The sequence below is a fragment of the Mustela nigripes genome, chromosome 14 (assembly GCF_022355385.1).
Source record: "Mustela nigripes isolate SB6536 chromosome 14, MUSNIG.SB6536, whole genome shotgun sequence".
Taxonomy (NCBI): Eukaryota; Metazoa; Chordata; class Mammalia; order Carnivora; family Mustelidae; genus Mustela; species Mustela nigripes.
In genome coordinates this window covers 65,708,634-65,721,548 of record NC_081570.1, presented here as the reverse complement: position 1 = coordinate 65,721,548, position 12,915 = coordinate 65,708,634, and positions in this window count along the sequence as shown.

Sequence of the window (12,915 nt, the reverse complement as noted above, 5' to 3'; positions counted from 1 at the left end):
CTAAGGTCAGCTATACAGGAAGTGTAAAGTCAAGCCCCAATAAAAACTCTGGACACCACAAGCTTTGGTGAGCTTCCCTTGCTGGTAATACTCTATATGTATTGTTTCACACAGTAGCCAAGAGGAGGTAATGTTGCCTATGACTCCATGGAGAGAGGACAACCAGGAGTTCCACATTTGAACCCCTCCTGGACTCTGCCTTGACCATCTCTTGCTTTGGCTGATTTTTTTTTTTTTTAAGATTTTGTTTATTTACTTATTTGAGAGAGAGAGCATGTGCAGGAGCAGCAGGGAGGGTCAGGGGGAGAGGGAAACTCACACTCCCCGCTGAGCAGGGTGCCCAAGGTGAAAGACAGACGCTCAACCAACGGAGCCACCCGAGCACCTTCAATCTGTGTTTTTCTCACTGTAATAAAAACTTGAATTATAAGTATAGTCCCGTTCTGAGTCAGTTGTTCCAGCAAATTATCAAACCTGTGAGTGGTCACAGGGACCCCATGAATTTGTAACTATATTGAAAATATTATAGCTGTATTGTATCTATAAACCCTGATTTTCTTGAGAACCCTAATTGATCATTAAGAAAGAGAGAGAGAATTTTTTTATAAGAAATTGGCTCATGAATCTTCATAGTAGCTGGCAAGTCCAAAATTTGCAGGGCAGACTAGCAGTTTGGAAACAGGCAGGAGCTGTTACAGTATTGAGGCAAATTTTTTCCTCTCTGGTAAACCTCAGTGTTTACTCTTAAGGGCTTGAACTGATTGGATTAGACTCATCCATATTATAGTGGGTGATTTCCCTTCCTTAAAGTAAATTGATTGCAGATGTCAGTGATATATACAAAATATTCTCATAGCAACATCCACACTAGTGTTTGAGTAAAAAACACTAGCTGACACAGAAGACTAGCAATAAGAGTAGCCAGCTGGTCTGAAGTGAGGGAACTCCAAGGGGCTCCTTGAACTTGCAGTTGGTGTCCTAGAGTAGTCTTGTGGGAACTGTGTCCTCTGTAAATTTGGCTAAATTCCAAAAGTAGACCCATACAAATATAGTCAACTGATTTTTGACAAAGACACAAAGGTAACTCAAAAGAGAAAGAACAGTATTTTCAATAAATGGTACTGGGACAATTGGTATCTGCATCAAAAGAAAAAAACTAGAAGCAGACTTTACATCTTTCACAAAAAAGATCACCAAAAGTAGATCATAGGCTTAAATATAGAATTTTGAACTATAACATTTTTGGAAGAAAATGGTCTCTGTAACCTTAAATTTGGTGATGAGCTGTTAGATATAATAAGAAATGCACAACTATGAAAGAAAAAAAATGATAAATTGAACTTTTTAAAAAAATTAAATACTTCTGGGGTGCCTGGGTGGCTCAGTGGGTTAAAGCCTCTGCCTTCGGCCCGGGTCATGATTCTAGGGTCCTGGGATTAAGCCCCACATCAGGCTAACTGCTTGGCCAAGAGCCTGCTTCCTCCTCTCTCTCTGCCTGCGTCTCTGCCTACTTGTGATCTTTGTCAAATTAAAAAAACAAAAAAACCAAAAAAAACAAAAAACTAAAAACTTCTGCTCTGCAAAGAACTGTTAAAGAAATGAAAAGACAAGCTATACATTGGGAGAAAATATTTGCAAATCACACATCTGACAAAGTTTTTGCCTCCAAAAAATACAATGAATGCTAAAACTCAACAATAAAAGCCAAACACAATTTAAAAATGGGCAGAAGATCTGGACACTTCACCAAAGAAGTTATACATATGGCAAATGGGTCTAAGAAAAGATACTCAACATCACTTGGCATTAAATAAATGCCAATTAAAGCAATAATGAGATAGCACTACATGCTGATTTGAATGGCTAACATCCAAAGAGCTGACAATATCCGTCTCTGGCAGGAACGCAGAGCAACAAGAACTCACGTTCATTGCTGGTAGGAACGCAATGTCACTACCCTGGAAGACAGTTTGGCAGTTTCTTATACACTAAACATAGTTTACCATATGATTCAGCAATTGTATGCCTAGATATTTACCCAATTCATTTGAAAATTAATGTCTACATAAACCTGCACATAAATATTATAGAAGCTTTGTTCATAGTTACTAAAAAATGAGAACGACCAACTGTTCTTCAATAGGTGAATGGATAAACAAACTGTGGGCTAGCCATCGGATAGAATGATGTTTGGTGATTAAAAATAATGTACTATGAAGCTATGCAAAAACATGGATGAACCTTGAATACTCATTACTAAGTAAAAGAAGACGGACTGAAAAGTCGATATAGTGTATAATTCCATGTAAATGATGTTCTGGAAAAGTCAAAATTTTAAAGAAAATAAACAGATTAGCCATTTCTAGGGAGACATGGCAGGTGGATCTATGGGGAAGGGAAATGGGGATTTTTTTGGTGCAGTGAAATTGTTATGTATAATGCCATAATGACATTATCGCAGTTGTGAAAATCCATGGAAATTTACAGCACTAAGAGTGAAACTTAATGTATGTATATTTAAAAAAAAAAACATTTAGAAAGTTGGGGGATTCCATGATGTAATGCAAAATGATGTGACAAGAGAGTATAACTCTATTACAAATGTATGATACATCCTCACTGAAATGGGGTAGGAGGAAATGTTGCCAAGTAAAGGAACTTTGGAAGTGATTAGTCTATAAGACTACAGGGGAGAAAAAAGAAATATGCAAAACACTGTATTCTATAAAGTTGTTTTCCGTAGAGTTACAGGTTAACAGTTATTTTTTTTAAAAGATTTTATTTATTTATTTGTCAGAAACAGAGAGAGAGAGAGCGCACAAGTAGGGGGAGCAGCAGGCAGAGGGAGAAGCAGGCTGCCAGCTGAGCAAGGAGGTGGATGCAGGGCTCGATCAAAAGACCCTGAGATCATGACCTGAGCTGAAGGCAGATACCAGGTACCTGTGGGTTAACTATTCTGAAATCATTATATATATATATGTACCAGAATTGAAAAATTAAATGAAAGTAAGATGGGATGGTGTTACCAAAGTTTCTCAGTTTTGGAGTGAAAAGTCACAGTTAAGCAAGAAAAGGAGGATAGAATGATATATGTGGGAATGCATTAGAAGGGTTGGAAACATCAGTGAACTGACTAGCTTAATACAGGTACAGAATTACGTACAGAAGTGTGTGTGTGTGTGTGTGTGTGTGTGTTCATTGTGTATGTATGTATACATGGCTTGATAGACACACATCTATTTCATTGCTTTACCATCTAAGAGGGCTTAAAACAGTGATAGTCCAATAACAACGTACGTATCTTATAGTCAGATCTTGGCTTCAAATTCCATTCTCCAATAAAAGGAACCAAAGTTCCTTGAAGAAATTGCTGTTCCAGGAATGGGGCAGGAAATATACAAAATGAGCCTGGAGTATCTTGTAGTGCCAGAAAGTAGGGAAGTTCTCAAAAAAAAAAAAAAAAATTAATGATGGGAATATATCATCAAAGGGGACAACTTGGCCAATGGAAAGAGCTCCCCTTGACCAAAGCTGAAATACAACTGATCTTTGATGAGAGAGTAAGGGCAACACACTGGAGAAAAGTCAGTCTCTTCAAAAATGGTCCTGGAGGGGTGCTTGGGTGGCTCAGTCAGTTAACCATCTGACTTCACTCAAGTTTTGATCTCAGGGACCTGGGATAAAGCCCTGCATTGAGCTTCTCACTCAGCAGGGAGTCTGCTTGTCCCTCTGCCCCATGCCCCATTCATATTCTATCACTTTTTCTCAAATAAGTAAATAAAATTTTTATTTAAAAAATGGTTCTGAACAACTGTACACCATATGCAAAAAAAAAAAAAAAAGAGTTTACTATCTTCACAAAAATTAAACCAAAATGGAACATAGGCCTAAATGTAAAGTGCTAAACTATAAAAACTCCTAGAGGATAAAATAGGAGAAAATCTAGGGGGCCTTGACACTGGCCATGAATTTTTAGACTGAATACCAAAGGCATGGTCCATGAAAGAAACAATTGATAATTGGACTTCATTAAAATTTTAAAATTCTGTTCTGTGAAGGACACTGTCCAGAAAATAAAAAGATAAGCCACAGGCTCAGAGAAATTATTTGTAAAAGACATACCTGATAAAGGACAGTTATCCAAAGTATTCAAAATCACACAACTCAACAATAAGGAAATGAACAACCTGATATAAAAATGGGCAAAAGGCCTAAACAGACACCTCACCAAAAAGATTACGCATATGGCAAACAAGCATATGGGAAAAGCTCAACAGCATATGTCATTAAGGAAATGCAAATTAAAATAGGATATAACTATTAGAATGGCCAAAATCCTGAACATTTACAAACACCAAATACTGGCAAGGACATGCAGCAAAAGCAACTCTCATTCATTGCTGTGAGAATGCAAAATACTAGAACCACTTCATAGTTTGGCAGTTTCTTGCAAAACTAAACATACTCTTATCATACAATCTAGCTATCACACTCCCTGGCATTCGCTCAAAGGAGCTGAAAGTTTCAATCCACCAAAAAGTGGCACACAGCTGTTTATAGTAGCTATATTCATAACTACCAAACAACCAAGATGTCCTTCAGTAGGTGAATGGATAAAGTGTGATGCCATACAAACAATGAAGTATTATTCAGCACTAGAGAGAAGTGAGCTATCAATCTGTGAAAACACACAAAGAAAATTTAAGTGCATATTACTGAGAAAGAAAAGATAATCTGATGAGGCTACATACCATTCGATTCTAACTATAGGACAGTCTGGCAAAAGCAAGTAAAGAGATCAGTGGTTGAGACTGGGATTAGCAAGAGGGAGGGATGAATAAATAGGTCAGTGGAACTATTCTATACAATATTATAATGGTGCGTGCATGTTCTAATATAGTTATCAAAATAATAGAATGTACACCAAAAGTGAACACTAATGTAAAGTATGGACTTTGGGTAATAACCGTATGTCAATTTAGGTTCATTGATTGTAACACATATATCACTCTCGTATGTCATGTTGATGGGGGAGGGGCTGTGCATGTGTATGGGAGCTTTCTGAACCTACCATTCAGTTTTGTTATGAACCTGAAACTTCTCTTAAAAAATTAAGTTTATTAAATAAAATATCAAATTATAGCCCAAAGTATAAGATGGATACCCATGCATTCATCTAGATCTTTAAAAAAAAGTTTACATATATGAATGGAGAAGAGTAAACAAATCTTCCATGCAACAGAGTTCAAACAGGTTCATATATTATGACCCCTGAAGGAGTTAAACCTTAACTCCGTACATATTAATTGTGGACTGAGACTTCCTTCCAAAGAATACGCTATGGAAAAAGGGACAAAAAGAGTAACTTTACAGTGGAGAAACCTGAGGAATAAACCCCAGTCAGGTGATCTATGTTAACACCTGCAACACCTACAATGAGAAGTCGTTTTGCTAGTCTGTAATCTCAATACAATAAGAATGGTAATTAATGTTTGTGATCTTCTTCTCCAAAGCCCATAATCCCAGGCTAAGAGAAAAACATAAACACATACCAATTGTAGGACAATCTACAAAATTCCTGAGCAGTACTTCTCAAAACTGTCAAAGTCATCAAAAACATCAAAAATCTGAGAAATTATCACAGTCAACAGAACCTAAAAAGACAAAAGTAGATGGTATCCTCAATGGAACTCTGGAACAGAAAAAGGACAGTAGAGGAGAAGTAAGGAAATCTGAATGAATTTTGGACTTCACATAGTAATGATGTATCAATATTTATTCACTGAACAGGACAAATACACTGGGTTTGAGGTATTTAGGAACACTGTACTATCTGCACCAAATCTAGAATTTTCATTCTAAAATAGAAAAGATGATTTTTTTTTAACTGAAGGAATGTTTCCTTTAATTTCACCTTGAAATGTAATTCAAATCCAATGCCAGAGTTGAAAAAAAATTGCAGGTGGAAAAGATATGTTTTACATTTTTTATTTATAAACTGTAACTGTACCCACCATCCAATCTCTGTTTGCTTTCAGATACACAGCATTACTTGGTAATGATGAAATTCTGCTCCATCACTCAAATAACATATGGAAATGGTAGATAACCTCAATGTTTGACCTGAAATATAACTGACCACATTAACACCTAGCCAACAGGAGATGTAATTGCCATAGCTGACTAATCTCTTCAAGGTTTTGACCCTGACAACAGGAACCAAATTAAATTCCTTGAGTAGAGCAAGCGTGGCCTGTGGCTCTGGGAGACCTGGAATCAAAAGATGATGGACATTCTCTAGGCTCAAAAGAAGGGTGAAGACCCAAGCTGGTAGAATGAATAATCCAAAGAAGGCAGCAAGGGGGTAGAACAACTTCTGAGGTAACAGGATTGCAAAAGGATAAAGAAAACTATAGTTGCAGCCTTTGGGATTCCTAATACAAAGTAGAGACTTGATATATAGTGTCTATGGTGTCACCTGCCCTCATAATTGGCAGGCTCTGTCCACGATGCTGAGCATGAGCCAACTAGGACAACAGGTTTTCTATTCCTCAGCTCTTGGAGTCTAAGCTTGAGACATGAACAGGGTTCTCTTATTCAAACTATGAAGTATAGCAATTTTGAGAATTGTAAGAATGAAAAGGATGCAACTCATAATAAAGCATTAATATTGGAGAATACCCCTTTGGGCATCTAACCCCTTGGAGAGAAAACCCCACACTAAGAAGACCAATGGATAGAGGAAATTGGTCATGCCACTGTCTCTGACTCTCCTACTAATACTTAATGATATCATTCTGACTTCCTCCAGCCTATCTAAATCTGTTTCTCTGACTGATTTGGTTCCTCATTTCTTACCTTTGGATAACTATATTTTGTTACCTCTGCACTGATTTCTGACTCCTCATCCTATAAAATGGGTCAAGTCTAACCCAACATCCAGTGGTGTTCCCCAACCTTCAGTTTGGGCTAATTCACCCTTCTTGATAGCACCATGTAGAATCGAGGACAACAACCTATTGTATATTACCTCTCAGAGCTTTTATCTCTATAATGTAATCCTTTGATATATGAAATATTCTAATAGTGTGAAGGCCAAGAAAAACAAGGCTGTACCCACCTCGAGTCTAGCCCTGACATAAGTACAGCCATCTTGGCAAAGCAAAAGCTGGCACCTTGCACCCCTTCTCCACCCACTCCCCTCCCTTCAGTAGTATGTGTGACATTCCTCAGCCACCCCTGGCTGCCCTAAAAGAAAAACAAATAGTTAACTTGCAGAGATCACAATCCTGCAAGACAGGAGTCTCCCTCGGTTTACAAATGTCCTAGTGATTTACAACAAAGAAGCTATCTTCTCAATAGTCCAATTTCAAGAGACAAATAACTCAGTTCCTTAAGCCCTAATGTCGCCCTCTCCACCATAAAACTGAAGGAGGCTGAGGCAGAAGGAAATGTAAATAAAGTTAAATTTCTTCTAAACCTAAATCTCACTAACAAGGACACTTGATGGAAGAAATGTGAAACTTTATCTCTAAACCTCCAAGATAGTGTCACCAATCATTCCCAAGCATATGACCCACTGATATACATCTAAAGGGTCTCACGAGAAGATTTTTATTACTGGTAATGAATAACCTTTTCCCCAGACAATAGCTAGCCCCTCAAGGTCCTGGAAACCTCGCTTCCAAAAGTCCTTAGAGACTTATGCCATCCCTAATCCCCTTTGTCCTCACCCACGGCTGAGTCTATGCCTACTCTGCCTTTAAAAACTCTGACTGTAATCTGGTTGAGGGTCCAAGTCCCTACTCCACTGTGTCGGGTATACTTGGGCCCAAACTTAAGCTTGTCAAACCCTCGTGTGATTGCATGGGTGCTTGGCTCCTTGGTGGTCTCTCGGACGTGAAAACTCAAGCATAAAAATAGATTCTTGTGAGTCTTCCTAAAATAGTCTTATCTTAAGAATCTTATCTGTATACCACTTGATAGTATACAAAAACATTTCCTGTCTATTAATTTATCTGATTCTTCCACAAAAATCAATGAAATAGTCCATTAATAGCTTCCCAATATTAAAACTAAGTTCTAAAAATGTTACTTGCTCTAGATCCCCCAGCTAGTGGAGGGATTTCAAAGTTCTAAACCAGAAGTACACTACATCAAGTACAACATAATCTGTTAGTTCAGTTTGAGAACCATGAATGATAAGACTGGTGTGAAAACCTAAGAGCACAGATATGTCAAATGAAAACATCTTTGTTTCCTCTGCAATTTTTGAAAGTTATATATTAACCACTAACACTGAAAATTCCCTCAAAATAAGCTTCTTTCTCAGCTGCCCCTCATCACCCACTGTGGCCATGCTCTGGTATTATTGTGGAGATTAGTTATCTATAGGAAACAAGAAATTATAATTAACCTCGAATTACAATCAGCCGGACCATTATCTTATTTTGCTTCCACCATTTGTACATGTATTCAATGCTCTTCATATTTTCTGCAGACTCTTTTGTCACTGCATGTTGAGATTGTTACTGATGCTTCTCCTACTCTTCACTCTATCTTTTCAAACATGGTTTCAACAATCTCCCTTACCGTATTTGGTGTATAACTTTCAAGTAGAATACATTTTAACAGCCTTCTATCAATCCTTATCTAAATATAATCTTCTTAGCAAAGCATTCAAGACCCTAATACATTGTCTTGTTATGAAATTCATCTCTACTCCCGTCCATAACATGTCAATCAAGTCAGCATCTCATTGTTCTCCCAAGTAGGTGCTGATCACTAATCACCCTATCCTGGGTTTTATTTTACATTTCTCTCCATTAATTATTATCCTTCACTGAATTAAGATCACAAAATTAAGATCTCACTCTTTTAAAAGAATATATTTGATTGTCTCTAATAAAAAAAAATCTATCTATGAATTCCTCTCTGATAATATTATTTTCAGAAGGTATGTTTCTCATCTGGAGTAACTGGGTTTCATATGTCAGGAGGGAAATACATTCTCTGTTCTCTGCCAAAACCCATGCTAGCACTGAAAGCATGAAATATGCTCTTCTTAGCTATTCCTTCAAAATAATCCAACCAAATTTAGTATAGAAAGCAACTGCTTTTTTTTATTAGACTCACTAATTTGAAGGGTCACAAATTCCACCAGGACACAGTGGTGTAGCTTATCTTCCCTAGTCTCTTGTCTGGAGTCTCAGCTGAGAGGGACACAAATGACCAGGACCTGAAGAGCCTGGGGCTGAAGGATACACTTCCAAGAGTTATTTCAGCCACATGGGTGGTGTTTGGGCTGGAGATCACTCAAAGGCATGGATTAGCTAGGACTATCTATCAGAACATATACATATGGCCAAACCATGTAGCTTGGGTTTCTCATGGTATGGATTCTGGGTTCCAAGAAGGAACATCCCAAGCACAACATTCCAAGAGACCATGGCTGAAGATGCAAGACTTCTAGCCTGGCTCCAGAAGACTGTCCCATGTGTATTGTGCTATTCTATTGCTCACAGTCCAGACTTTGGTGACAGTTGGAAGGAGTTAGACCCCGTCTCTTGCCTGGGAAGTGGTATGATCACACTGAAGAAAATAGGTAGGATGTAAGATTTGTTGTAGTGATCTTTGTAAAATACAATCTTACAAAGTACCATGAGGCAAAAAAAATCTTGTTAGGATAGCATTCTATGTCAGGATGCATCCTGCTTCCCTCATTGTTCCCAATCTAGACAGTATAATCCCCACAATTAGGTCATAATTGTAGATATACACCGAATGGCCAACATCACTTCTTTTTTTTTTTTTTTTTTTTGAGAATTCTTCCTTCAACACATGTAATCTTATGTGCTGTTACATGTGGTGCCCAGCATAGCCTGGCCACTGGAGGTGATTGGGTCTTAGGGAGAAAAGACACAACCAACACTAGACTAATTATAAAACCCAGTGCCTCTGTAATTAGTTCTTAGGAACTTTATGTCATGCAGGACCAATCAGTCTTTCCTGAAGACAAAGGTTAGAGAGAATATTTATTTCCTCTAGAGTTATTAAGCTAGAAACAGATAATTGTGCTCTCTGGTAGCCTCCTTAACTAGTCATATGTGAAAAGCTCATCTGGAGTATAAAAAATTCAAACTGATACACAGCAAGAAGAAGAGTCAAGGAATGAAGAGAAAAGCCTGATAACATCATTAGAGTTTTAGATTTTAACGTGCATGAAACTAGATCTACCCTTGATGTCCAGCCTACACAAGCCAGTAAGTTTCCTTTCATGCTCACAGTGACTGAAAGGGATTTCCAGGACCTGTGCTGAAAAAGTCCTGATCTGAGTAAGGTCCATGTGGTTCTGCCACTTGAATACTTCAAAGAAAATCTTTAGTAAGAAAGAACATTCAATCAGAAAAGTTTATATGAGAAGAAACATAGAGAACGACAAGCTCTTATCCAGGTATCCTGGGTACAATTAATAAAGCAGCTTCAAGGACCACAACAGAAGTTATGATGTTAATTAGCTCACTTAGGAACTAGCAAGAAACCTTAGCAATGAAGACCAAAAGAAAAGTTCGAGATTTTTGAATCAGTTGAATCTGGATTACTTTTTGCTTACCCATGTCAATAGTAATCTCACCCCATAACATTTGGCACTAGAATCCAGTCCTCTATTTCATTCAAGGGATTTTATTTCTAGTTTTGGGATTTAAACAAGATTAAGATTTACCTTTCTGAGGTACAGTGGTGAAGAAGGAAAAAATCCTATTTCTTTAGTAAAAAGAATCACTCATTGATGGAGATTCATACTGAAAATAACTTTCTTGCTGACCAATGAACATGATAGTTTCTGGGTAGTACCACTGATCATCATCCTTGTAGAAGTAATTTGGTCAATTTCCTCTTTAACAATTGCTTATCCTGGCGCACACTGTATACAATGGCTCTTTGGGAGCTTACTATGCGTCTAGAACTGGATAGAGCACTCTGCCACATGCGCACTGTAATAAACAGTCCAAATACCCAAAGAGCCCAGTGCAAAGCCAACAATGACACTGAGAAGCCAACTGGAGACAAAGTATTAGGTAAAAAACACACACCAAATAAAGAGCATGAATAATGAGGTCTAGATAATAACACGGTACTTAGAATGTCCAAAAAGAATGAGAAAAGGGACACTCAACAAGGGACAAAATTCTTGCAGAAGCTCTGTGAAGGTGGTAGGACCGGATTCTTGCAGAAAGGGTGAGTTGTGGCTGCATGAGTAAGGTGCCAACAGCAGGAACTGACTGAGATACATCACTTTGGTGAGATGAGCGTTATGGGCAAGGGTGCAGAGGTGGGAATGTGGACAGTGTGTGGAAGAACTGAAAGGAAATGGATCCTATGGATCCATAGGATCCAAATGGATCCAAGTAGGGCAGTGAGCACATGCTGGAGAATAGTCAGCAATAAACCTGAAGGTTTAAGGAGAGTCATGCTATCAGGGAAACTGAAATCCAGGGGGAGAAATTTTAAACATTTTTATGGCCATGATAGAGAGTTGGGTTCTTGGAGCTGGAAAGTTACGGGAGCTCCCACCCAAGGCTGCTGCTCAGGAAGCAGAGATGGACAGTGCCTTGCACTGAGCGGACAACGAACTGCATTGGGGTGGGTATCCAGGGTGGTAAGAAATGATGGATCCGCCAGTATGAACCCTGGTGGTTGTTATTAGGTAAGCCAATCTGCTGACTGAATGAAGGACTGCCCAGGGAAGAGTAAGAGTTCAAAAGGGGGAATTTGTAAATAGAAGCAGGTCATGAAACCTTGTAAGTCATAAGAAAGACTGAGACAGTAGACCGTTTCTTTCAATAACTGGATATGTAACATGGTTTGAGAAAAACTCTGTTCTTCCACTGGAAAAGCCTAAGTACCACACTGACATTATGAAAGTTTTACTTAAGGGCATATTTATCAGGCAGTGTTGCTGAATCTTACAGCTAGGTAAAAGAAAAGCAAAGGGAACCACTAGGAATATATCAAAGCAAGCCAGATTTGGGAGCATGAGGGCTACCCACTGTGATAATGGAAACGAGCGCAGGGAAAAGAGGACCGTGTGATGCAGAGAAAGAAAGTAAGAGAGGTCGGGGGTACTGAGTTGATCAGCATCAGATTTGATTCCCTAACTGAATTCATAGATAACAGATATAAATTCTTTGTAGGGGGAATAAGTAGTATTTACACCCAAAACTTGAACAAAGGAGTTAGAGTCTAAAAGGAAAAAAAAAAAGAGGGAAAGTGTCCTTCTTTCTTTTTTTTTATGTGGATAACAGTTTAGTTGAACCACCAGGCGCCCCATCAGGCAATCAGGTTAACTTGGTTAACTATGTCTATTTGACCCTGAGGACAATGCAGTTGGCTTATCAGTGGTCAAAGGAGGACTATCTCCAAAGCCGAGCATTTTCAAAAATAATTAAGTCACCATGGACAATAAAAAAATCATGAAGCCGATCACCTACAGTAATATTTAGTTCTAAATACAGGCAACTACAACATTGGCTTATAAATCTGAAACATAGCTTGGGGGCCTCTGCTGTTCTATTTTCAGTTCCGAATTTTCAGATCTGTGCACCTTGTGGCAAAATGACCGACCGTGCAAATTCCCCTGTGACTCGGCGAAGCCATAAAGCTGCTCATTGCAGCTGGTTTTGTGCTCAGCAATGTTAACCAGGCAGCACTGGAGGAAAGAAAGAACAGACAACAATCATTCTCAAATGTTAGTGTGAGTAAGAGTCATAGGGAGCGATGTTACAAAAACAGATTCCTAAGCTCTATCCCTCGAGATTCTGGTTCCATAGGTCTGGGATGGACCCAGGAATCTGCATTTGAAGAAGAGCTCCCAGGGTGATTCCGACACCAACAGTCCATGGACACTACTTCATG